Source organism: Corvus hawaiiensis, chromosome 12 (assembly GCF_020740725.1).
Source record: "Corvus hawaiiensis isolate bCorHaw1 chromosome 12, bCorHaw1.pri.cur, whole genome shotgun sequence".
In the NCBI taxonomy this organism is placed as follows: domain Eukaryota; kingdom Metazoa; phylum Chordata; class Aves; order Passeriformes; family Corvidae; genus Corvus; species Corvus hawaiiensis.
This window is the reverse complement of record NC_063224.1, coordinates 3,284,967-3,307,074: the sequence shown is the minus strand read 5'-3', so window position 1 is coordinate 3,307,074 and position 22,108 is coordinate 3,284,967. Positions and strand designations below refer to the sequence as shown.

General features: G+C 44.8%; 1 protein-coding gene across 5 annotated transcripts in view; it reads left to right on the top strand.

The window, feature by feature from the left end:
- The first annotated feature begins 17,732 nt into the window (after positions 1–17,732).
- Positions 17,733–22,108, top strand: part of LOC125332082 (hepatocyte nuclear factor 4-beta-like) — a 53,380-nt gene continuing 49,004 nt past the window's right edge. For 2 of the 5 annotated variants that reach the window (XM_048316693.1, XM_048316691.1), the window contains exons 1-2: positions 18,627–19,599; positions 21,064–21,129. The gene's annotated coding sequence lies outside the window, so the exon portion shown is untranslated. Of the gene's footprint in view, positions 18,194–18,626; positions 19,600–21,063; positions 21,130–22,108 lie in introns of those variants that run through there. The other 3 variants (XM_048316692.1, XM_048316695.1, XM_048316696.1) reach the window with 3 other exon arrangements.

Genomic DNA, 22,108 nt, shown 5'->3' with positions numbered 1-22,108 from the left:
TGCACTGGAGGTAACACAAGTTGAAGAGCCTCAGACAAAATTTAAACATGTGCTTTTTCACAGGCAAACACTGAGTAAAGATTGCACTGGCTCAGGAGAAATGCCCTGGTCTGAAGGCAACACTTTTCAGCTCCAAATCAGCTCGTGTTTGGGGAAGTTTGATGCCATTTTGCAAAGTTTACTTTCTCAAACAAGAAAGAAACAGCCAAAATATTATTATTTCTAGAAAAAAACAAGCTGGAATAGGCCAAATAAAATGACAATCTCCATTTGGCAGGGAGAAGAGGTGATGCAATTAGCTGGTTTTTATGAAGAAATGAGTAGGAAGTTGGGAATTTGATACATAACCCTTTTCTGGCGAGAAATACCACAGCAAGGAGAGCAGAAAAGATAAACAGCTAAATGCTTTAGCAAAGATGACCGGTGTCTATAATCAGATAATGCTCGAATATAACACTAAAGAAATGAAATAATAGGCTAAAATAAATCTCCTTAATTTATTTTCCTCCTCTGTTCTGCCAGTTTCAAGTTTCCTTCAAATCCCTCCCATTTGCTGAATTTTTCTCTGGCAGAAATTTGGCCAGGTCTTTTGCAAACCAGAGCAAAGGGAATGCTTTCAAATATCCCAGACAGATAATTTTCTCTTTGCAGTTCTCTTGATGGTGTTAGAAAACACAAGCTGTTTGTGTGAGACCTCTGCTGCTGTCACCATGTAGAAAGAAACATCCAGGAGATGACATATACAATTCAGAATGAGTAAAAATAAAAAAAAATATAATCTGCTGATGCTTTGAGAAAACCCTGTGTCTCTACATAAACCTCTGGATTTGGGGTTTGGGGTTTGTTTTCGCTGTTCCCATGGGGATCCATGAGATCATAGGTACCTTAAAGCACCTAATGAGAAGCAAGAGAATCTTGCTGAGCATCTGGGTTGCCTCTGCATCCCTGGAGAACAACAAACATCCCTGGGGACCCCACAAATCTTCTATTGATGGCTGAAAGACCGGAGAAGGAGGTCAGCTCTTAATTGAGGTAAGGAAGTTCTGTGTTATGGGAGGAACAAGGAGGTTAACCCAGTCTAAACTGGTGCTGAGGGCAGCTACCCCTGAGGTTATGGTGTTGGGCTTGGCTGTGTGAGAAGCACCAAGGGACAGAGAGAGGGTTTGGAGGGATCCTACAAATCCCTCCAGGTCCTGTCATCCCCTCTGAAAAGTGGGATTTGATATCTCCAGGTGTCAACATTGCTGCTCTTTCTCACCCTCCAAACCCTATAGCTGTCCTGCCTTTATTAGAGAAGTGTGGGTTTAATTACGTGTCTCTATGGCCATTTTTCAGGCCGTGGTTGACAAATCATCGTATGTGGCTGACCCAGCAAAGCTCCACCTCTCTCCATAACTGTGTTTTCCATGGGAACACATCTGTTCTGGCTGCTCCACCTATTTTTGAAGGTATATCAACAAACTCCCTCTGGCTCTGACCTCCCAGCAGGCCAACAGTACAACCCTCACCTCTCTCATTAATCAGCCTTACATCATTAGCTCAATTTAGTGGCAGTTTTATCCTTTTTCTCTCTTTCACTGGTGGAGAAATGTCTGCAAAATATTTGGGTTACCTGTGGCAAAGCATGAAATGTCACTCGGGATGGAGCCCAAGCTGGCAATGCTCTGCTGCTTCAGAGGTCTTTGGAATGCAGTCCCTCCTATAAAAACCAGAGTTCTCTGAGGTAACATCACCAGAGGTGACCCTGAGAGTTGTCTTATGTTGAGGCAGCTTCTTGCTTTTATTTTGGGGTTTTTTTGGGTGTCCCTGGGACTATTTCTGGTGGTGTTGCACTGGCGTCTCCTCAGAGCAGAGGTGCTGGATGAAAAGCTGCCTCTGGTGGCACTGCTCGGGCTCAGTGTGTGGCTGCAGAGCTGTGCTGACAGAGGAACTTTGAAAATCTTGCTTGAAAGTATTTTTCCCACTTGGCAGCTGAACAGAGCAAACACACACAAAACATCATTCTCGTGAAGGTTAGAGCTGATCCATCCACCACAGGCTGTGAGAAATGAGAATAAGCCCATTGTCCTGAATGTTTCTTTGTCTTAAGCCTGGTAGAATTTATTTCCCAATATCATTTCTTGACCAAACGCTGCTCTGCACTAGATTTTATCATTTCCTCATACAATAATAACCAAACCTTTTCAATTAGAGGACATTCTCCTACCGGTGCAGCCGACATCCTGTTTTGCCTTCCGTGCTGCAGCTGCACATGGAGTATAAAAGCTTCAGGAATATTTCCTAAATCTCCAGTGTAATGTTCTAGCTGCAGCCCCTGTCAGCTCTTACAGCCCCTCCCATCTGGATCATGGGATGGATTGCTCCAGGAAACATTGCCCAGCATGGTTATACGTCACAGAGTAAAACCTTGATTATTTGCATCCTATTTAGGACAGCAGAGCTTGGAATGTCCCCCGGGGTTTGCCTGGCACTGCAGGAGTGCAGGTGCTGCAGGAATTTTGCTCCCACAAAGCTCAAACAGAGCAGGAGACAAAAATGAGTGGTTTTGGGTGAGATTTGTGCCTTGCACAAAGGATGCACTGGAGGCTGTTGAGGGCTCTGGTGGGGCTTTGGGGGAATTTCAGCTTGTGCCTCAGTGATTTAATTTTCTGCCATTCAGTTACTGAGGGTGCAAAGGTCACCCTAATGCCACTGTGTTCCTCAAGGGCAGTAGCAGGATGTGCTACAGGACAGCAGGTGAAGGAAAAGACAGTGGGCATCTGTTGAAGTAAATGTTGCTGGATCCTCCCCTTTTCTTTTAATTGTCTTAAAATCCTGAGGCAAATTAAACCCATATTTTAAAAGAAGTCTGATTGTGAAGTGTAGTTTAGTGCTGCTTGGTGCATTTGGACCTCATGTTCTGCAATAACAGCAGCCTTGCATGTCGATGGCAGAAAGCTCAACGTGTGACTCACTGCTCCTGCTGGTCCCAGGGGTTCAGGTGTCATCATTTTTATGGGCTTAGTGCAAAAATTGTGGTGAAAACAGAGTCCTTGTGGCAAAATCAACCATGTTTGTGTGCCAAATTGAAGTTTTCCCAGGGTTTCTACGACTGTGTTGTTCATATATATTTGTATATTTATTTGTTTTATATATATATATATATATTTAGTGCTGCCTTCAGGTTGTTTCACGCCAAGAAGGGAAAAGGAAATCCCAACAAACAGCGAGTTCATAGAGTCCTTAAATCTGAAGACATGTTCAAGGTATTTGTTGCAAATAATGCCAAAGGTCTCATGTGCTCCTTGGAGCATTCCTGGAGAGCTGCTGGCTGCCTTTTCCTAGATAATGATCTTTATGTGTTTAGCTGTGAACACACATTTCCCATCTCCTGTTGCTGCTTTTCTAGGTTAGACAAAAAATTCTTGTTCATGCATGGTGTTTTCCAAAATTGGTTTGGATTTTTTTCCCCAGCTGTTCTCTTCTGCCTCCCTTTGAGTTTATTGCCATCACCTTTCCAATCTTCACATCCCCTCCAGCCCCTGTTCCCAGCCCCCCCACTCACACCTGGTTTTCCCTTTCTTTCTTTGCTCTTCTTTGTGCAATTTGATGATTTTCACTTCAGCAGTTTTCCAAGAATATTTGGAATTTAATCTTGGCCAGTAAACCCTTCCTACTGCAACACAAGCTCAGCCTTTTGAAAGTTCTCTCCTTGTTCCTTTGTCTAAGTCCTGAGCACAAACACCACCCAGAGCAGACTTATGGGTCTACCCAAAGACCTGGCTCTGAACTGATAAAGCAGAGCAGAGTGTTTTAATTAGCTCCAGATTCATTTTAAAGGGGTTTTGTCTCCACCACACTCCCCCTGTTACTGATCTGAACACCACGCAGAGTCACAGCCAGATTCCCAGGATATAAATCTCCAAAACTTTGTCTCTGCTCCAGGCTCACTGGTGCCCTGCTAGGAGCACTATCTAGCTCTTAGCTAAGGAATGCCACATTTTTTCACCTCTCTTGATAAAAACGATGTTCTCAGCCCAGCCCTTTTGCCTTCACATTGCTGGTTCTGTGCTTCCCCCTACGTTCCTCTTCCCAACAAACCCCTGGTTTTGCTCTACTCAACACAGGGCTCCACAGAGAGAGTGAATCCCTTTGCTTTTGTCAAGGAGAGAGAGATGAGAAGCCTCAGCAAAACAGGAAGCAATGACAAGATGTGGGTTTATTGGGTTATTAGCCCTGGGGCACAAAGACTGCATGAGATGGTATTTTTAAAGCAGCAGCATCCAAAGGTCACTGAAAGTGTCAGGCCTGAGATACAGGATGGTGATTTCTTGAAGTCCAGGTGCCTGATCACAGGGTTTGTTGGGAGCCATATGTTGGGTTATCCACATGGATTATGTTGGCCTGAATTGCAGGATTTGGTTGGGAGTTTGTTCTTGTTAAGCAGAATTTACTGTGCAGTTTTCTTTGGTAATTCAGCACCTTGTTGCCAGTCTGTGAACTTTTATGTGGAGGAAAGCTATGGAGACGGACTGTAAAGGCTTGGATTTATATTTTCTGGGGTAGAAATCTCTACCTGGGCAAGAGTTGCTAAAATGGGATCTTCACTTGAGGTGCTGTACAATTAAACAGGATCAGAGCTCACGCAAAGAGAGGTTCAGCTGCAGCACTGCAGAGTCAAACTCTGGATGAAGGGAATTAATTTTCTGGTCCACAGATGTAGCAGTTAGAGAGGTTATTCTCTTTATTCTGCTTCACTGGGCCTTGTATTCCCTCTTATCACAGGAATCTACTCTCAGGAATACCTGACATATTCGAATTCTGCTCAATTTGGGCTAGAAATGTCTCGATTAAGTCGCAAAATGAAAGAACTCCCAGTTTACACTTCCATTTCTTAATTACGTTTTATTATATAAATGTGATTACACTTCATAGCGATGGAACACAACGTACCAAACATCCAGGAGAAAAAAAAGAGATTGGAAAGAAAACAAGCTTCATCCTTGAGCTGAATTTGGACCTTTTGCCTTTTAAATAAAACCATCTGTATTTATATTTTAAAAGTTTGTCAGGGCCAGATGTTGACAAACCCTACTATTTCCTAATCAGTAACCTGGAGGGTGACCCCTTTGTACAGCCAGGCATGTCCTGAGCCTTCCTATACAAAATAGGGTGTGAGAAGCCAGAGATGGAAATTATTTGCCAAAAATCTTTAGGAAAAAGAAAGAAAAATGAAGGGTTGTATACTACTGGGATTGGAGCCTTGGGAAAAACAATCATTCATCCTTATGGCAATCAGGTAGGCTCAGATAAAATAAAAATGAGGTAGAATAATATTCCGTAGACTAAGAAACTCTTCTCACCAAACTGAAATATTTTTTTCCTTGATTTCAAGCACAAAATTTAGATTGGAGCATGGGCTTTCCTTAAGCCTGGAGTGTGTTTGGATCCTTGGCTTGGTTCATGCCTACATCCCGATTCTGTTTTAATTTAAGGCAGAAAGAGAAAAGTATGTTTTTAGTGCCAGTTAACCAATTCATATTAATTAACTCTAATGAAATTAAGGATAAAGAGAAAGAAGGAAAACCAACATAGGTTCTTAATAAATTCAGCAATTTTAATTCAGCCCCAACCTAAACCCAAATCACCTCTGGGCTCTTACTTTGACCTGAAGGAGCTGGGGTGCCCACACAGCAGGTTTAAATCAGCTGAGGAGCAGTAATTTGTTCCACAGTCCATCCTCCAACCCAGGAGCTCACTTTTGTGGGATATTGTGGAGGCTCAGCTGTTGCATGAAGGGTTGGCCCACGAGAAGCTCATAAATATGTCCATGTTGGGACTTGTGACTTCAAACCTTCCTAAAGCTGTGGGTTTCTGAGGGCTGCATATGGTGTGGGAATTAGTCACAGCTTCCTATGCTTGGGTGTTCCTCCCTGAGCCCACGGGGACCTTTGATGTGACCCAGTCCACCCCTGTCCTGTTCCCGTAGTCTTTTCACCTCTATTTTAGCCCAGGTTAGCTCATGGGCCTTGGCCAAACTGAAATGGAAGCGTTTTTTTTTCTTTTCAGTGTAGACATAACATCAGGCATCCTTGTTCAAACAAAATCCTCTTGGAGTGACTGCAATTAAACCGAGAAAGGACATGGGCCTGGTCTTTATTTTTGAGCTCTTGCCTCTACAGTGATTCAGATTGGCTTGGATAATAAAAATAAATCCCTCTTCCTCTTGCCATGCATCAGCATGTTCTGGCTTTTGTCCCCAGGAAGAGCCTGTCTGTTCTCTTGCCAGTGTTATTCCCAGTTCTTTGTCCCAGTTCTAGGACTGGATTATCTTCAGGGACAGGCTGTTGCCTCATGGTCACTCTAACAGCTTTCAGAGGACTGGGGAGATCTTTGTGAGTCATCTCCTTCTTGTCTCTTCTCTAACCAAACTGTCCTCAACACCAGCTGAGCTGCAGAAGGGTTTGTGTTCTGGACATTTGGCATTTTTTGCCCAAATTTACTGAAATGTGGGATGGATGGGACATGTGGAGCAGAAGATGGGGCAGGTGATGTCCTTTGGTGCAGAAACACCACCAGTGCTGCGTGTGCATTGATGCCCAGGCCACCCAACCACCACCCTCTGGTTCCCTCTCCCTTTTTAAATCCTTCTCCATGTCCCTGCTCCCTTTCCCTCAGCCTCCATCCCTCCCCAGCACTCAATGTCTTAAGATTTCACCCCTCTTAAAGGCCTTCTTTTGCTACAGATACTACAGGTAATATTTCCCTCTGGAAACTCAGTGTTGGGACACCAAGGAGGCTCATTCCAAATTTCTATCAAAATGATGCATATTAGAATGAGCAAATGTGGGGTTTGCTGTTGCCAAAAATTGGAAGCCAGGTGTATAAGACTTCAGGTTCTTCCTCTGTGAGAAGGGTGTTTTTCCTTTGGCTTTTTTTTTTTTCCCTGTTGGATGTCATCTGTCTGAAGGCTTTAGAAAGAATCCACAGGAGTTGCACAATTTCAGCAATTGGTGCAATAAATTAAATAAAGAAGGTGTGTGGTTTTGATAGGGAGAAAACAAGTATGAGCATAACAGCCTCACTGGTAAATAGAGGACTTAAGGAGCTCATGCAGAGAAATCTGTAAAAAAAAAACAAATTAATTTCCAGACCAGGCTTGGAGTTGCATCAAATATAATTGAAAAATTTCTTGGTTTTACTCCATGGCTTTCTCAACAAGTTCCCCACTAATGCTACTTTTCAAGAATGCACATAAATGCAAGTTTCAATACAGTTAACTTCAAAACAATGTGAAAAATTATTTAAAGTCCCACCAAAATCACACAGGATATTTGAGGATGGGCGGAATCTCTGCTTAAATCAGGGTCTACAAGAGCAGGTTCCTCAGGAGCAATTTAGGTGCTGATTTTATTTAATAATTTTTTTCCTGAATGATGACTTCAGTTTTTCTATTGTATTTCTCAGGTCAGTGGGACACCAGGGAAATTGTGTTTTGTGTTTTTGAGTTGCCAGGTCTGTGTCTAATGCAGTTGCAGTTCAGACGATTTTCAGGCTTTCTGCTTTTTTTTGAGATGACAGCAGCCCTGACACTGCAGCAATATTGGACAGTGAGTCACCATGAGAAAAACCAGCATATTCCTGACTTCTGAATACTTTGAGTCCATCAATAAAGGCTTCATTTCAAATTTCAGTTAATTCTGTCCCCCTAAGAATAGTGCCCAGTGCTGATGTTCCATGTAATGTAACTGTCTAGTGGGAGTAAGAATCTGCAGGAGCTGATGTTGCTGGGACCATGAAGGAGTCAGCACTGAGAGGAGCCGCTCAAAAACTGCTCAAATGCTGGACCAAAGCCTTGGAGACTCTGTGAAATCCCCTTTTTTGGAGATTTTCAAAGCTTGGCTGGATGAGGTCGTGAGTAACCTGATGTAATTCCTTCTCACAGAAGGTGTCCCTGCCCATGGAAGGGGGTTGGATCTAGATGATCTCCTTCCAACCCAAACCATTCTGTGAGTCCATGAATTTAGAAGTTAGCCCTGTTTCAGTTGGTCCCACCAGAGCCCCCCTGGAGCCCACAGTGACTCCTGACTTTTGCAACCAGGGCTTGGAGGGTCTTATCACCCTCATGGTCTCACACTCCCTCATCAGTCTAAGATTACCTAAAACCTGATTTTTTTTCCCAGGATTCCTTTGCTTTTTGAAAGGATCTGCTGGCATTTATCTCCCCAGCTCCCTCTGAGCGAAGGCAGGCGGGCTGGCAGACGCAGGTGGCTGAAGGAGTGCAGCATAAACTCCAGATGATTGTCTGGACTGGCTCAAAGTGCCATCAGGTGTGAGGCTTGGATGGAGATTTGTGGAGTTTGATGCCTTGCCCAGACAGAGCTGGAGTTCAATCACTTGAAGGCACGTCCGGCCAGACACAGCCATTGTGTCGGATCCTGGAACGGGAATATCCTGAGATTTCTATCGGAGCCGCAGAAGTGTTTGGCTTCACAGGTCACTTCACTTCTTCCTGGCCCCTGCTGATGATAAATAGCTCCATCTCCTGTGCTTGCAGAGCTGTTTGCTTGGTGCCTGTAGGCATTAAGATCTACCTGAGATGATTTTTGCCTTTTGGCCGAGGTGGTTCAGCCCCCAGGCTGGAAAGCTGTGCTCTGTGAGCTTGGCATGAGCCAGATTTATTGGAGTCTTCTCACCCACTCATTAGAAAAAGCCTGAGGTGCAGACGGTGTATCTTAGTAATGGTATCAAGGGGATTTATTTGGAGATAGGTTGAGATTTAGAGTGTCACTTTGGATTGTTATAAATTGAGCTGTTTCCTATTTGCCCGGTTATTTATGCTGCGATAATATTGCAGCTGTAAAATCCACTGCTCTGGCAGGATCAGCCCCTGATCCCACTGCTGGAGGGCCGTGGCCAAAGCTCCTCCATCACAGATGCTCTGTGCCCAGAGCTGTCACTGCAGTGTCCCTTCTTTAATCTTTACACCACAGCAAGAGCCACCATCAGGATTGCAGCAACCAGACAGCCCAGGGTGACTCCCAGAACAGTGATGCCAAAAATACTCAGATTATTTTACCTGTGCCAAATCCCAGACTGATCCATCATCCCCCAGAGAGCAGTGAGACCACCCCAACAGCTGAGGGACAGCACCCACCCTCTTCCTACAGCACATCTGAGGGGGCTGGTGGCCTCCTGCCTGCTGCAGAGCTGTCTCTGTCAGGAAAGTGGCATGGGTAGCAAAGTACACCCATTTTTAAAGGCCTGGAGAGGTAAGAATAATCCAACCTCAGGCTTGGCAAGGCACAGCATTGCAGCACATTCCTTCAGCAGTGTAACTGCAGGCTGGGGCTGCACAGACAGACGATACTGGCAAGGCAGCAGGAGTTGAGTTTATGTTTTTTGGTGGGGGGAAAAAGATCAATGCACTGACTCTAAACTCAGGGTGGGGGAATTTCAGGAGAGCAAAAAAAATGTCCTGACTCCGAGTTGTGCCAGAAATTAATATCCCAGTTCTTGTAAGAAATACAGTATTGCCTTTCCAGTATAGCCAGGGCTGAATAGCTCCTTCTCATCTGAAAAGAATAATATCTCTCAGGCAACATATCCGACCAGACTTGGATGGCTTTGCTTTTAGGTACAGGTGTCCTGACTCTGTTCCTCAATCCACAGGGTGGAAGGAGTCCAGGGCTGAATGGAGCATCATTCCCCAGCAGCTCGGACCAGCTGTTGGAGAAATGATCAGGAATGAGAGGCAGCGTTCCCTGGGACAACGGTATCGAGGTATTTCCTAGGGTTCAGTTTCATTTCTGGAAAGCTTGAGTGGGTCCTGTGTGTTGGTTTTGAATGGATTTTCACTTCAGTCCGAGGGAAACAGGTGGACACCTGGCTGGCTCTGATTAATTAAAATGAAGGGGATGTCAACATTAAAACCAAAAAGTGTGTGTGCAGGGGAAGGAAAAGAGGGGTGGTAATGCTGAGTCCTCTGTTTTCTGCCTGTCAATCGCTGACCTGTCAATCACAGCTGTGTCTGTGCAGGCTTTGGCAGTGATTGCAGGGGACACTGCAGCAGTTCTCCCTCACAGCTCCTTTTCACCAGCACCACCACAGTTTCAGGTAAATGCCTTATTTTTCTAAAGCCGTCTTGGTTTCCGTGATCCTTCCAAAATAATTTTTCTTCTGATCTTCACCTGGTGATTAGAACTTTGTGGTGGCTTTTTGTGGGCTCAGATTTGCAAGGTGCTTCTGGTCCCATCAGTCATTCAAACCAACCAAAAATGTTTGGGAGAATCTTGGGTAGAATTTCCTTAGGTCTGGATAAGTGTGCCATGACTACCCTTAAACATAACTGGTTTAAGTGTCTCCAAACCAGAATAATCCTGGCTGCAGCACCTCCCCAGGATACGGAGGAGGAATGTATCGACTGTGAGTTAAGAACCCAAAAATGTCCTACTGAATTCTCTATTGCGATTCAGTTACCATAAACAGCAATTAAAACATTTCTTGGGCTCTCCACTGGCATGAGGAACATTGCATACTGTTATGTTTTCCACAGGCAAACAGCCAAGCTCGGGCCAGAGTCAGTCTTGATGTCTTTTATTTCATGCAAAAGGAATCACAAACCTGGGGCTTTCCCTCAAAGCCCTGCAAAGAGCTCTCCCAAGGAATTCCTGACCCAGAACTGGGATGCCTCCAGCTCTGGAGCATTCAGGAGGATCCACATGTGGTGGGGCAGAGTGAGGCAGACAAGTGACAGCCCACCCAGTCCTTGGGACACGTCTTTGTAACCTGGTTCATATCCAGCAAAGCCTACTTAAAAGTTTACTTAAATATTTCTTACTTAAAACATTTACTTAATTTTTTCTCTTCTGTTACCTGTGCAGGGAGGGCTGTTCCCATGCAAATGCCCTGCTATGCAACCTGATTCAGACCTGCTGAAGAGACCTCAGGAGCTTTGGGTTGAGAAAGAAGGACAAAAAAGGTGACCAAGCTCTGCAATGCCCCTTTGGAAGAAGGGAGCTGAAGTCATTTATCCTCTACTGTGAATTTTCTGAGCCTCAGTTTCCACCTTTAAGGGTAACAAGAGCATCACCAGCCCCCAAATGAACAGTTTAAAAAGTAATGCATTTTTAAATCTAACAACTTCTATGTTCTAGCTGGATAATGTTTTCTCCCTGGGGATCTATTCTTTCCCCTCCTTTCATGCTTTTGTTTTAAAGTCAAGAAAGAACCTTTGCAAAGGAATAAAGCCCCAAAATCAAAACAGCAAATGACAACTGATTTGTTCCCAGAACGTGGGGCTACACCCACGTAGGAGAGGTCCCAAAGTACCTGGAAAGCTCAGGAGAAGTGGTGCCAGGGGAGCTTCTTGCTCCTCTTTTTCTCCAGTGGATTTTCTTCCCTGTTGCAGATGAAGGGCTCTGGGATGTTCCCTGTGCCACAGCCACTGAATTTATAGGGCTGTTAAGGGTGAGGAGGGGCTGGACTGAAAAGATTTTGCTCTCATGGGGGCACCTGAAAATTATTTTGGATCTCAACCTTTTCAAAATCTGGGTGTAAAGTGCTGAGATACCTCCCACCTCTTAGCTAGGCCTCCTCCAGAGCAGGTCAAACACTTACAGAAGTGGTGGGCAGTCCTGAACCCAGCAAAATCCAGCCTTGAGAGTATTCAGGGACCTTGTAGAGAAACTGAGGCACTGGGTTTGGCCAGTGGTGGCAAAGGGCTAGAGCTCAAACTCTTCTCTAGTGCTGCATCTGTTGGTGAGCACAGCTACAAGGTTTGCATGCAAAGGTTCCTAGAAATTAGATAGAGAGCCTTGATTAAAATCACCCAGCAGGCTCTGCTGAGTAAGAGTTTCCACCCTGAACAACTGTCTGAGCATTCAGCTCCCATAAATCTCAGCTCCATGTTCAGCCCCATCCCAGCTGGCGCAGGCTGGTTGTTCATTCCAGCAGATTGCTAGAGAAGAGCTTGTTGAAAAAAAAAAAAAAAACCCAAAAGAAATAGGCAAAAGTACAAAAAGAAAAAAAAAGGAAAAAAGCAGAAGATGCAGCCAAGACTTCAGTGATAAAATGGAGCAGATGAGGCTTGGACTGCAGCGCAGGACATGGTGTGCTGGAATCAGGAGTTGCTCCACACAGATCAATATTTGTTGCCCTGATGGCCCAAATGTCAAAGCACTGTGTCACCAAGGGGCAGAAATCCATCCTGGGGAGCGAGTGCTGGGGTGGGACGTGCAGGCAGCAGGGGACAGAGCAAGGAGCCTGGAAAAGGAGATCCATAGACCTTCACTTGGATATTTGGTGCCTTTTGGTTTTGCCTTTGGCTCTGCCTTCCATTTGTGTTCCTGTCTTTGTCTTCCATGTTTCACCCTCACTTTATCCTAGGGTTTCCTGGGCCTTGCAAGTGGAATTGGCACTCTGGGTGGTCCTACCAGCCTCTTTCTAGGGCCTGCTGAGAGTCACCTCTTGTACCAAGCAAGGGATTATGGATCCACTTGTCTCTTCTCTACCCAGGTTTTTTCAGCACTGTGGGAAGCAGTCACTGGGAAACTCCTTTGCTTTTCTCCCATGTGTGGCCAGAGGTGGATGAAGCCTGGGAAGCCTTTGTCTCCAATTCCACACTGAGAAGTCCATCAGTGCTGAGCAGGGGGTGCAGGTAACATCTGGTCCTCTTCCCCTTGCCCAGGAGAGACCTCAGGCACCAGTATGTGACTTTTAGGGTCACACAACTATCCCTGCTTACTCAGGGGTTGCAGAGGACTTACTGCCCACCTACAAAATCCAAATTTCTGCTCTACTTATTGTACCTCTCATTAACACTAAATGTCACCTGGGCTGCCCAGTGGCAGCAGTGTCCACCTTAATCTGGAGCTACTCAGCAAAATTTATTTCATGTGTCACATGTGCATAAGAGGCCAGGCTTTAGCAGCTTTTGGGTTGCCTAAACACAAACATGGGTGTTTATTTTTGGCCCCAGGATGAGTTTACTCCCAGATTTTTTGTTGTCTGGTGAAGGCCTCTGTACTGCCCTCTGGCCTGTAAGCCTGGCTTTGGCAATGATGATGAGGTGACAGAAGAGGTTTCTGTTCGCTCGGGAGATGATGGCAGAGGGAGCATAACCCCATTGCTGGGATGGCAGCAGGCTGCAAGCTACAAATCAGCTGCCAGAGGAGAGAAATGCTCAAACCCAACCCAGCCCAGACTTCTCTCACAGTCTGCTGGGAACAGAGGCGAACACAGGGTTCCTCTGCAAAGCAAGCCCTGGGGAGAGCCCCAGAAGGATGGGTGAAGGTGTCAGAAGCCTGCTGCAAATCTAGGCCACATCAGCTCTTGCTAGCCATGAGTGCTGAGCCTTAGCTAAACCCTGACAGTAATTTTGGAGAGTGTGTTTGGTGTCTGGCCAAGGAACTTTTTTTCTTGCTCAAACTTTTCCACTACAACTGGCAGAGCTGCAGCTGCACATGGGGGATTGCACAATGCTGGGTCCCAGGGCTCCAAAAAACAGGGAAAAGGCACAGAGCATCCCAGATTGCAACTAGAACTCAGATGAAACAGTTTCATAATAGAAATATACAGCATGAATTAGTCCAGGTGTAAGGACTGTGGTTCGCTGCTTCCTCTTCAAGACTTATCAGAAATATCAAGAAGCTGCAGGAGATATCAGGAAAAAGATGATCCTTGGTTTGTTTTAGAAACTTCCCTTATTTTGTGTTTCTTCAGTGGCAGGAGAAGCTTTCCCCCATTGCTCTCTGCAGCCTTTTCTTGATGAATGATTAGAGATTAAGAGATCTCCTGTAGGTCTGTGCTGGGCAATTTGTTGGCTGGTTTGTAGTGCAGAGAAACTTAGGTGAGATAAACCCCTGGCCCCTTGTAATTTGGAAGGATCACGACCCCCACTCCCTTGGCACAACAGTAAAACCAAAAGAACGATTTTTATTAGGATTTACAGAGTAATTTAATGATTTAATTTTGATCATGCTTACCCATACTCACCAGGCACAGCAAAAATCAGGTAGACATCCAATTCTTCATCTCTCCCCTTTATCTTCCCCATCTGGTTTTCATCTGATCACAGAAAGAGAATAATAGTCTTTTGGGAGAGGAAGAAAGAGAAACTAACACCAACAAGATAATTACAGTGGGGTTATGGAGGTCAGAAGAACATCTTAAAGTAATAAGGAGTATGGGGAGCTGCATTAGTTGAATCAACAAAACCTTTGCAGGAGAGGATAAATTCTCTGTTTCACTATTGAGCTCTATTTTCCCCCAAAGTTTAAACCAGTGATGCTTCTTCTGTAACTCCCTTGCTGTGGCAGGCTTTGCATTGACTTTCAGACAGAGTTTTCACTGCTGAATTTACAGAAAATAAAAATGCGTGGGGTTTTTACTGCTGAGAGTCGGTGCAAAGAGAGGGAAATAAGAGAAAGGAGTTCTGTGCAAAAGCTTGCAGGGATATCCAGCTGAAGAGCATTTGATTTAAAGTTCAGACATGCAACGCTCTCCCCAGGTTACCTACCATAAATTTTAAGCTGATCTTATGGTTTTGATGATATACTTTTTATGATGCATTTCATGCCTCATTTCCAGGCAGATTTACAGCCCTTACACAATGCTGGATGAGTGACTCCACATGCTTCATGTCAACAAGTTCTTTCCCTTTACTTTTTTCCCTCCTGAAACTCCTGCTGGTTAAAATTAAGCTATATTGCAGTCAGAGTGCATTTGCTTTCGTAATTTTTTAACTGCTTTTGGTCATCATTTGGTGAAAATGGCCCAAAGAGCTTTGACTTTACAGATAGACAGCAATAAACATGGGCTGGTATCCCTAGAAATTCCAAAATTGAACCTGGGTCTTTCTTTTTTATAGGTATATCTTTTGTTTTGACCACCTGAGTTTTGACATGATTTAAGGGCAGGATTTAATGTCCTACACCTACAAGGTGCCTTTTCCAAAATAATCTCACCCACAGAAACAGAGAGAGATCAATGTCACCTTTTACAGGCCTACAGATGTGAAAATATCTACAAAAGCAGAGCAGCCAACAACAACTTAGCACAAATCATGAGCTGTTGGAAAGAAAAATATCTTTACACTGGGCTTGGAATAAATGCTGTGGCTTGGAGATGAGCACGGATTTTGCTCAAATGTCCTGGCTGATGCTTTGCCTCTGATGGGTCCCATCACCAACCTTGTACCCCCCCAAAGCCTTCCACCTGTCAAAGCCAGCAACAATAAGCAAAACACCGTGTTTATTTATATTTAATTCTGAATAAACACAAGTATATTTATATTTACTTCCAAAACCCTCAAGAGCTGAAACGTTTGACTAAGGCTGCTAGGACAGGGTTATCCTTTGGCATATTCATGAACAGGGGGCAGGAGGAATCTGCCAGGATGTCACATCACAGCATGATGGAAGCGCAAGGCAATTGTACCTGACTCACACAGGATGTGGCTTTTTTCGCCAGCTTGCCCTGAAATAGGGAAATTTGGGCCATTAATCCCTAAAGGGGAGTAAGTGTCTGTGTGGGGTGTTGCAAGGCTGTACCCACAGCACAAGGAAAGGAGAGGCTGAATCAGAGGAGGAAGGGATGATGCCAGGATGATCCGGGCAGGTCAGCCCACAGGGATGTGTTACAGCCTGGTGGCAGAGTGACCCATCTCCCGTCCCTCATGCAAGGGCAGACACAGGAACACTGCTGAGATAATTAATCCCTGCTGGGCCCATCAGCCCTGCAGAAGATGGTGGTTGAAAGGACACTGCCTACATTCCATCCAAATTTTACCTCGTCAGTGAGGCAGAAAACATCCCAGGTGTGGGAAAACACCTAGTTTATCCTGGGAGCTGCTCCTGTGTCCCAAACTCAGAAGCAGTGGAGGGATACTGTAAATGGGCTGGCAGCTGCACCAAATGCCCAACACACCTGGAGCCAACATCCCTGGCCCACGGTGGGGATGCTCCCTGCTCCCACAGGAGCCCAGGAACAGCTGCTTTTCAGGGAGCTGCTTCAGGAGCAGAGATTTACGCCGTGTTTGACAGGAGCAGAGCCTGTCCCAGCAGCTCCTGCTGGCAGCTGGGGGCACGCAGGGAGGCGGCCGCTGTTCCTCAGCTGCTTTTCCAGTCCCACACGTTTGGCCCTGGGGATCGAGGGCTCAAAGGGGCAGGGAAGAACCTCTGCTCAAGGACAGAACATCTTGTTAAAATATTTTCTCTCTGTTAAAATGACTTCTTTCAGGCTGTTGCCTGCCCGTTCATGAAGAAAAGCTAAGAACAAATTCCTCATGTGCAGTGTATTTCTCTTTATAACCTCATTTTCTTTAGGCAGCATTGATTTTTCTCACACCTCCCTCCACTCCCAGAAGAGGTGTGTCTTATCTTTTTTATGTCTTTAATCCTGGCCTTTCCAAATTGTTTCTCTTAGCAGCCCAGACACTGCCTGGGCATCCTCTCACTCTTTTGCATCCAGACAATCACTGCAATTGGAGCAGCTGCTGTCTCCTGTGGTCCTCGTGTTGCTTTGGTGATGGGGCTTTGAGCAGCAAAGAAAAGCCCAGCCAGATATCCCAAAAGCTGGATTTTAGACTTTTTTTCTCCGTGTCACAAAGAACCAAGTGCTTGATCATTCCCTTTCTGCATTTTGTTTTGCTGTGGGATGTTGTGTCTTCGCATGTGTGAGTTTAGGCTGTTGTACCAAAGGTTTTATTTGCTCTGCAGGCTGTGGAGTAGCTGGAAAAGTTGCTGTGGGGACAACTCACATATTAAAATTCAAAAAGAGAGGAACCAAGATGAATTTTAAACTCCAAAGAAAAAAAAAATTGGGAGAAAAACCTGGACTGTGGGTCACAAGTATTACTGACCTCACTCTTCCTGGTGTCATCCTCTGCAGTTCCTCGCTGCTGCCCCCAGAAATGGCTTTGCTGGACCCCAGCACCTCTGCTCTCCTTTGTCCTCTCACCTCTCTTCACGGGATTTGCCAAATCCTTTTCCACAAAGGGTTGTCAAAACCTGGGAAAGTTCTTTTGACACAGTGTGAAAACCAAAGGTTCTTTGTTTTAATTTCTGTGTTTTCCAGCAAAGGTCCAACATCCTTTTCCACAGAGGGAAGAAATGTTTTCAGTTCATTTCCCTGACAGCTGTTATAGCTTGTACGTTCTCCATTCCTTCAAATCCTCTCTTAACACCATTAACAAATTTTCCCAGTTGTGTTCTTCCCAGGAAGTGTTTGTATTTGTTTGTACATTGTTAATTTTGTTGATTTTTTTCCCCCTAATCTAGTTAAAGCCGTAAATTCTTCAGGGTGAAGAAAAGAGCTACATTTTGAGTTTCTCTTTGATAGCATTGACTTTATCTGGGTTAAATCACCAAGAATAGGGGCAGCAGAGGGGAATTGTCTGCTCCATGCAAGTTCACATTTAGAGAAATTTTGGGGTTTAATATTTTGCAATTTAAAGCAGAGGATGGTTTAAGGACAGGAGAATCTGGAGTTCCTCAGGCCTCTGCCACTCAGCTGTCTGTCACCTCCAGATGTTTTCTTGGCATTATTCCCTTGCAGCAAACAGTGGTCTCTCCCCAGCTGCCCAGAACCAGCTAAATGCCCGAAGGTGCTGAGACTCCTGTGGTTTGTCCCTCATCCAAGAAACTTTTCCAAGGCACCTGCGTGAGCTGAAAATGCAAATGCAGTGTTGATCTGGCAGCAGCCTGCACTGGTCAGGGATGAGATCTCCAGAACAGACTCACCTCTTTTCCTGCTGACCTCACTGAGCCTGTCACTGCTTGTTATCCAGAAGTGATGCTCCAGAGAGCTGTTATGGCTGCAGCCTCTGAGATGTGTAGAGAAAATGGTCAAATTTGTGTGCAAAGTGTGTGCAAGTGGAAGCAAACCGAGAGTTCTGGAAACAGGCAGGTATTTCTAAAATAATGGTCTTTGCAGTGTCTCCTTCCCTGCAGAGATGGGGTTTGGCCATGGTAATGGTACCTCTGTGTATGTTTATCAGGGTCCAAGAGCTCACATGATCCTAAACTTTAGATTTCGTGAAAATCTTTACATTTTCATTGGTTTCTATTAGCTACGCTGACAGAACAACCAATACAGAAGCCCAGCAATAATGAAAGCAAAGGTGGTGTTTATATCTAGTTCAGCTAAGAGAAATTTAAATTTATTTACTTCTAGCGGTGTTCCAGGAAAAGTGGCAGCAACAACAGATGTGAAGGTAATTTTGCCTATTATTATGTGATGACAGTGTCCTTTCTTAACGTGTCACTAATATTTCAAGCCTCCCTTTCCACACAGCTCTAGAAAGATGTGACTATTTCCAACTGGAGGAATACATAAAATAGCATAGAGCTGTTACACTCGATAGTGCCTCATGGCTGGTGGTCTGGCAGATGATCCATAGGAATACTTAGAGGAAAAGCATCTTGGAGAACTTTAAAAGCCTTTCTTAGAAATGGATATGTGTGTGATTCCATTCACTCCTCTGCCTCAGCCATGACAAATAAACGCTACCAGTGTCAGGAAGAGCAGCCCTGGTGAAGGGCAGCAGCAGCTCATTCAGAAAGGGATTACAGCTGAAATCTGGATGCAAAACACTGCCTGCCTTGCCCAGGGAAGATGGGAAATGTTCTCAGAGGGAGGGATGGGACAGAAAAATAAAACCCAAAGTGTTTCCTGCCCTCATGCCAAGTTTTTTTTTTTCTCTCCTAGGGAAAGTTTGACCCTTTTACCTGGGGGGATGATGTGCAACCCCATAAAGAAGCAATAGACCCCTCATCCCTTAGCCAGGTCAGGCCAGACAAAGCCTTTGCTTTGTCTATGCAGGTTTTGCCCAGGAGCAGAGGAATTGATAATGGATGAGCAGTATAATTAATTTCATATTTGAATTTTTCGAATCAGCCAGTAAAGACTGTAACTAATAGTTGCATGAGTAACTGCAGGAGAAAAGAGATACATTGTGGTGTCTGCTGCAAGCTGTATTTTTCTGGAAACAATGACTAATGCAGCTTTTCCCGCAGGGGATTTGATGTTCATCCAGGCTGTGTGCATGAATCAATGCTGACAACCAACAAACTGCAACTCCTCTCACTCCTGGAAGTCTCTGGTTTTGCTTCTGCACGGGAAGGACCTGATTTGCTTCCTCTTGTATCCATTGCATTACTGCTGCTGCTGGGAAAGGTGACACCAGAGGGCTGCTCAGGGTTCTCCCATGGTGTCACCACCCGAAGGTGTGGCAGGTGTCACCTGAACTCAGCGTTCAGACTGATGCAGCCTTTGCTCACCTGCTGTGGTGGGGCTGTGACACATCCTGAGCACCAAACCCAGGGGGAGCACTGCCGCTGCGATGTGCTGCTAGCGCTGATCACACCCCAAAACTCTGCTCACGGGAATTGCGCTGCAATTCCAGGAAAACCATCACCCTTTATGCCTGTAATCCAGCGGATTTGAAAGGAATTATAAAGCTGTAGCAAGGAGCATGAAGGGTTTCTCCTGCAGCAGCAATCCCACCTTCTGACCAGCTCCAGGAGCAGCTGTGTTTAGCAGAATTCACCTTGCTTCAACAGCTTCCGCAGCTGGGAGAGTCTGAGATTACCCAGAAATATAGAAAGGACCAGGGAAGAGGTGGGTCATGTCCAGTATCTGTCCTTTCAGCACCACCTTTCCACAGGGAGAAAATGGAGGAGACTGGAGCTGCAGGAGGGTGGACACAATTAGGAGCTGTTTTTGGGAAGACATCGCCAAAAAAGCCAGAGATTTTCACCGTTAGTAATGTCAATTCAAGTGTCTTTATGTTTTCCTAAATTCTGTTTTTCAGTGTGGTGCAAAAGTCTATCAAGGACTTCATTTTCCAGTGGTTTGTCAGTATAAAAAGTGCCATTTCCACCCAGCCTGTTGTTCCCAGTGTAAATATGTTTTTAGGCACAGAGCAATACAATCCTACAGATTTTCAGAGAAGCTGCAAACCCTTCTGGCAGTGCCTGAGGCAACATAAAGGCTCTGTTTCCATCACTCTTATTTATGGAAAACCAGAGGCCATTTATCTCCTCGATGCCCCTGAGATTTTCTATAGCTTAGTCAATAACCATGAATTACTGCTTGGCTGAGTTATTTTAGGGAAAACAGGATAGCATGGGAAGAGGATGTGCCTCAGCAAACAACCAGTGTCTCTAGCCTGGCTTCCAAATGGGGCCAGAGTGAGGCCCTCTCCCCTTGCCTAAGAACTCATTCATTTCATTGCCAAAATTAGACTTTCATTTAAAACTTCTTTGATTAGAAATGAGTTTAGAGTTTGTACCGCTGATCTCAGGCTCCTGAAAGGATTCCATCTGTATACCCCTAAACCTGGATTGTTGCCATAGGCAATTCCAGCGTGAGGTAAAGGAATTACCTGGGCTCTGCAGCAGCAGGAGGGGACCCAAATGGGATGTACAGAGGCATGGGACAGGGAGAAGATGCAGGAACCCTCCCAACCGTGGTGGCTGCTCAGTGTCCCTCAGTCCTGCCAGGGACAGGCACAATTTTTTTCCCCCCCCATAGACATTCTGTCATTGCAAAGCTTTTGCTGAGCAATTCCAGCCATAAAGAAAAAAAAACACAAAAAAAGGGAATATTTAAATCTTCCTGACTGGACCAGGAGAAATTTCTTGTGGTTTAACTGGTTAGACTTCAGCTATGTGCTGGCAGAGGGCCCAGCTGGAGGAGTGCTGGGGGATACATCCATGGCACTGAGACATTTTGGAGTGTCCTGGGTGTCCCTCAAAGTGCTCCTGGATCCTCCAGGGAACATCCCATGGCTTTATACCTCAGCTGATGGCTGCTGCTGGTGTGTCACGAGATTTGCCCATCACCAGTGACACTTTGACAGCCCCTGAGCTGTTATTTGGTTGATGTTTACACTGCAATAAACGCCCTCCTATTTATTTCTGCCCTCAGCACCTCACCTCAGTTTGTGGGAAGCTTTATGTTTCTGAAGTGCTTTGGCAAAAGTGGAGGGCAGAGCAGAGTTATTTCAGGTTTTGTTTTAACAACACCCTGAAAGGCAGATTATTTATTTATTTATTTTATTTTATTTTATTTTATTTCTAGGAGAAGGACATGTAAACCACTCTGCAAGATCATCCCAGGAAAGGAACTAAAGGAGCCAGAAATTAGGTACAATTCTCCCTTATTACTTTATGGTAATAATTATTTGTGGCAAATCAAGCTTCTAGATAAAGTAGTCTAGCTTTTGAGAGGATACAGTACTTCAAAATTAAGAAAAAAAAGAAGAAATTCCCTTCACTGGAAAGTTCTAAGAAGCAGGGAAAGAAAGGAAGTTCCTGATCTATTTCTTATGGAAGATTTTCCCCTACTCCATATCTGAACAGATGTTTTAAATTACATGATGACTTTGAAAGTGTAGTAATTTCTTCTGGGAGTTTAGTAGTTCCTGGGTTTGCTGTCAAGAAGAGCTGTCTGCTCCCCCTGTAGCTTCTCTAATTAGGCCGTAAGTTGGCAAGAAAGGACTTCAGTCTCAGATTTTTCTGCTCCATCAGATGATGTCACATTTTATCAGGGCAGCAGGGGCTGCACTGTGGAGCTCTTGGGAGTCTTTTTTCCTATTTTTGCTGTCCCCACTGCATGTTTAACAGGCATCCCAAAGAAATCATACTGCCAGCCTCATCTTTGTTTCATTGGATCGTTTCTCATCCCAGTGGTTCAGTGAGTTGCTTCAGCTTTAGGATACCTGAAGCCCTTATGACAATTGTTTTGTTAAACATGGCCTGGGTTAAGAAAGAGTGAAATGATTTGGGCCAATTCTTTGTTTCCATAGCACCAAATTGGGTTTGTAGGGGATTTGCCAAGAGGAAAGGTGTGCTGGTCAGAGGTGAGATGATATTTGGTTGGCCAGATACTCTTTAATTGCTTTTTTTGAAGGTACAAATGTGGATCATTCTCTAGGCAAATTGTCTGTAGATGGATATCTATTGTGCCCTTGGAGGTTTTGTCTTTTTAGAGATGTTTGTAACCAAAAGCAGATCAACTTCGCCTCTAATACCGAAGAAATAGAAATCATCTCCCTGAGTACAATTACTGAGGTAATTATAATAGATATTAATGTCATTATAATTCTCCCCTTGCTCAAGTTCTT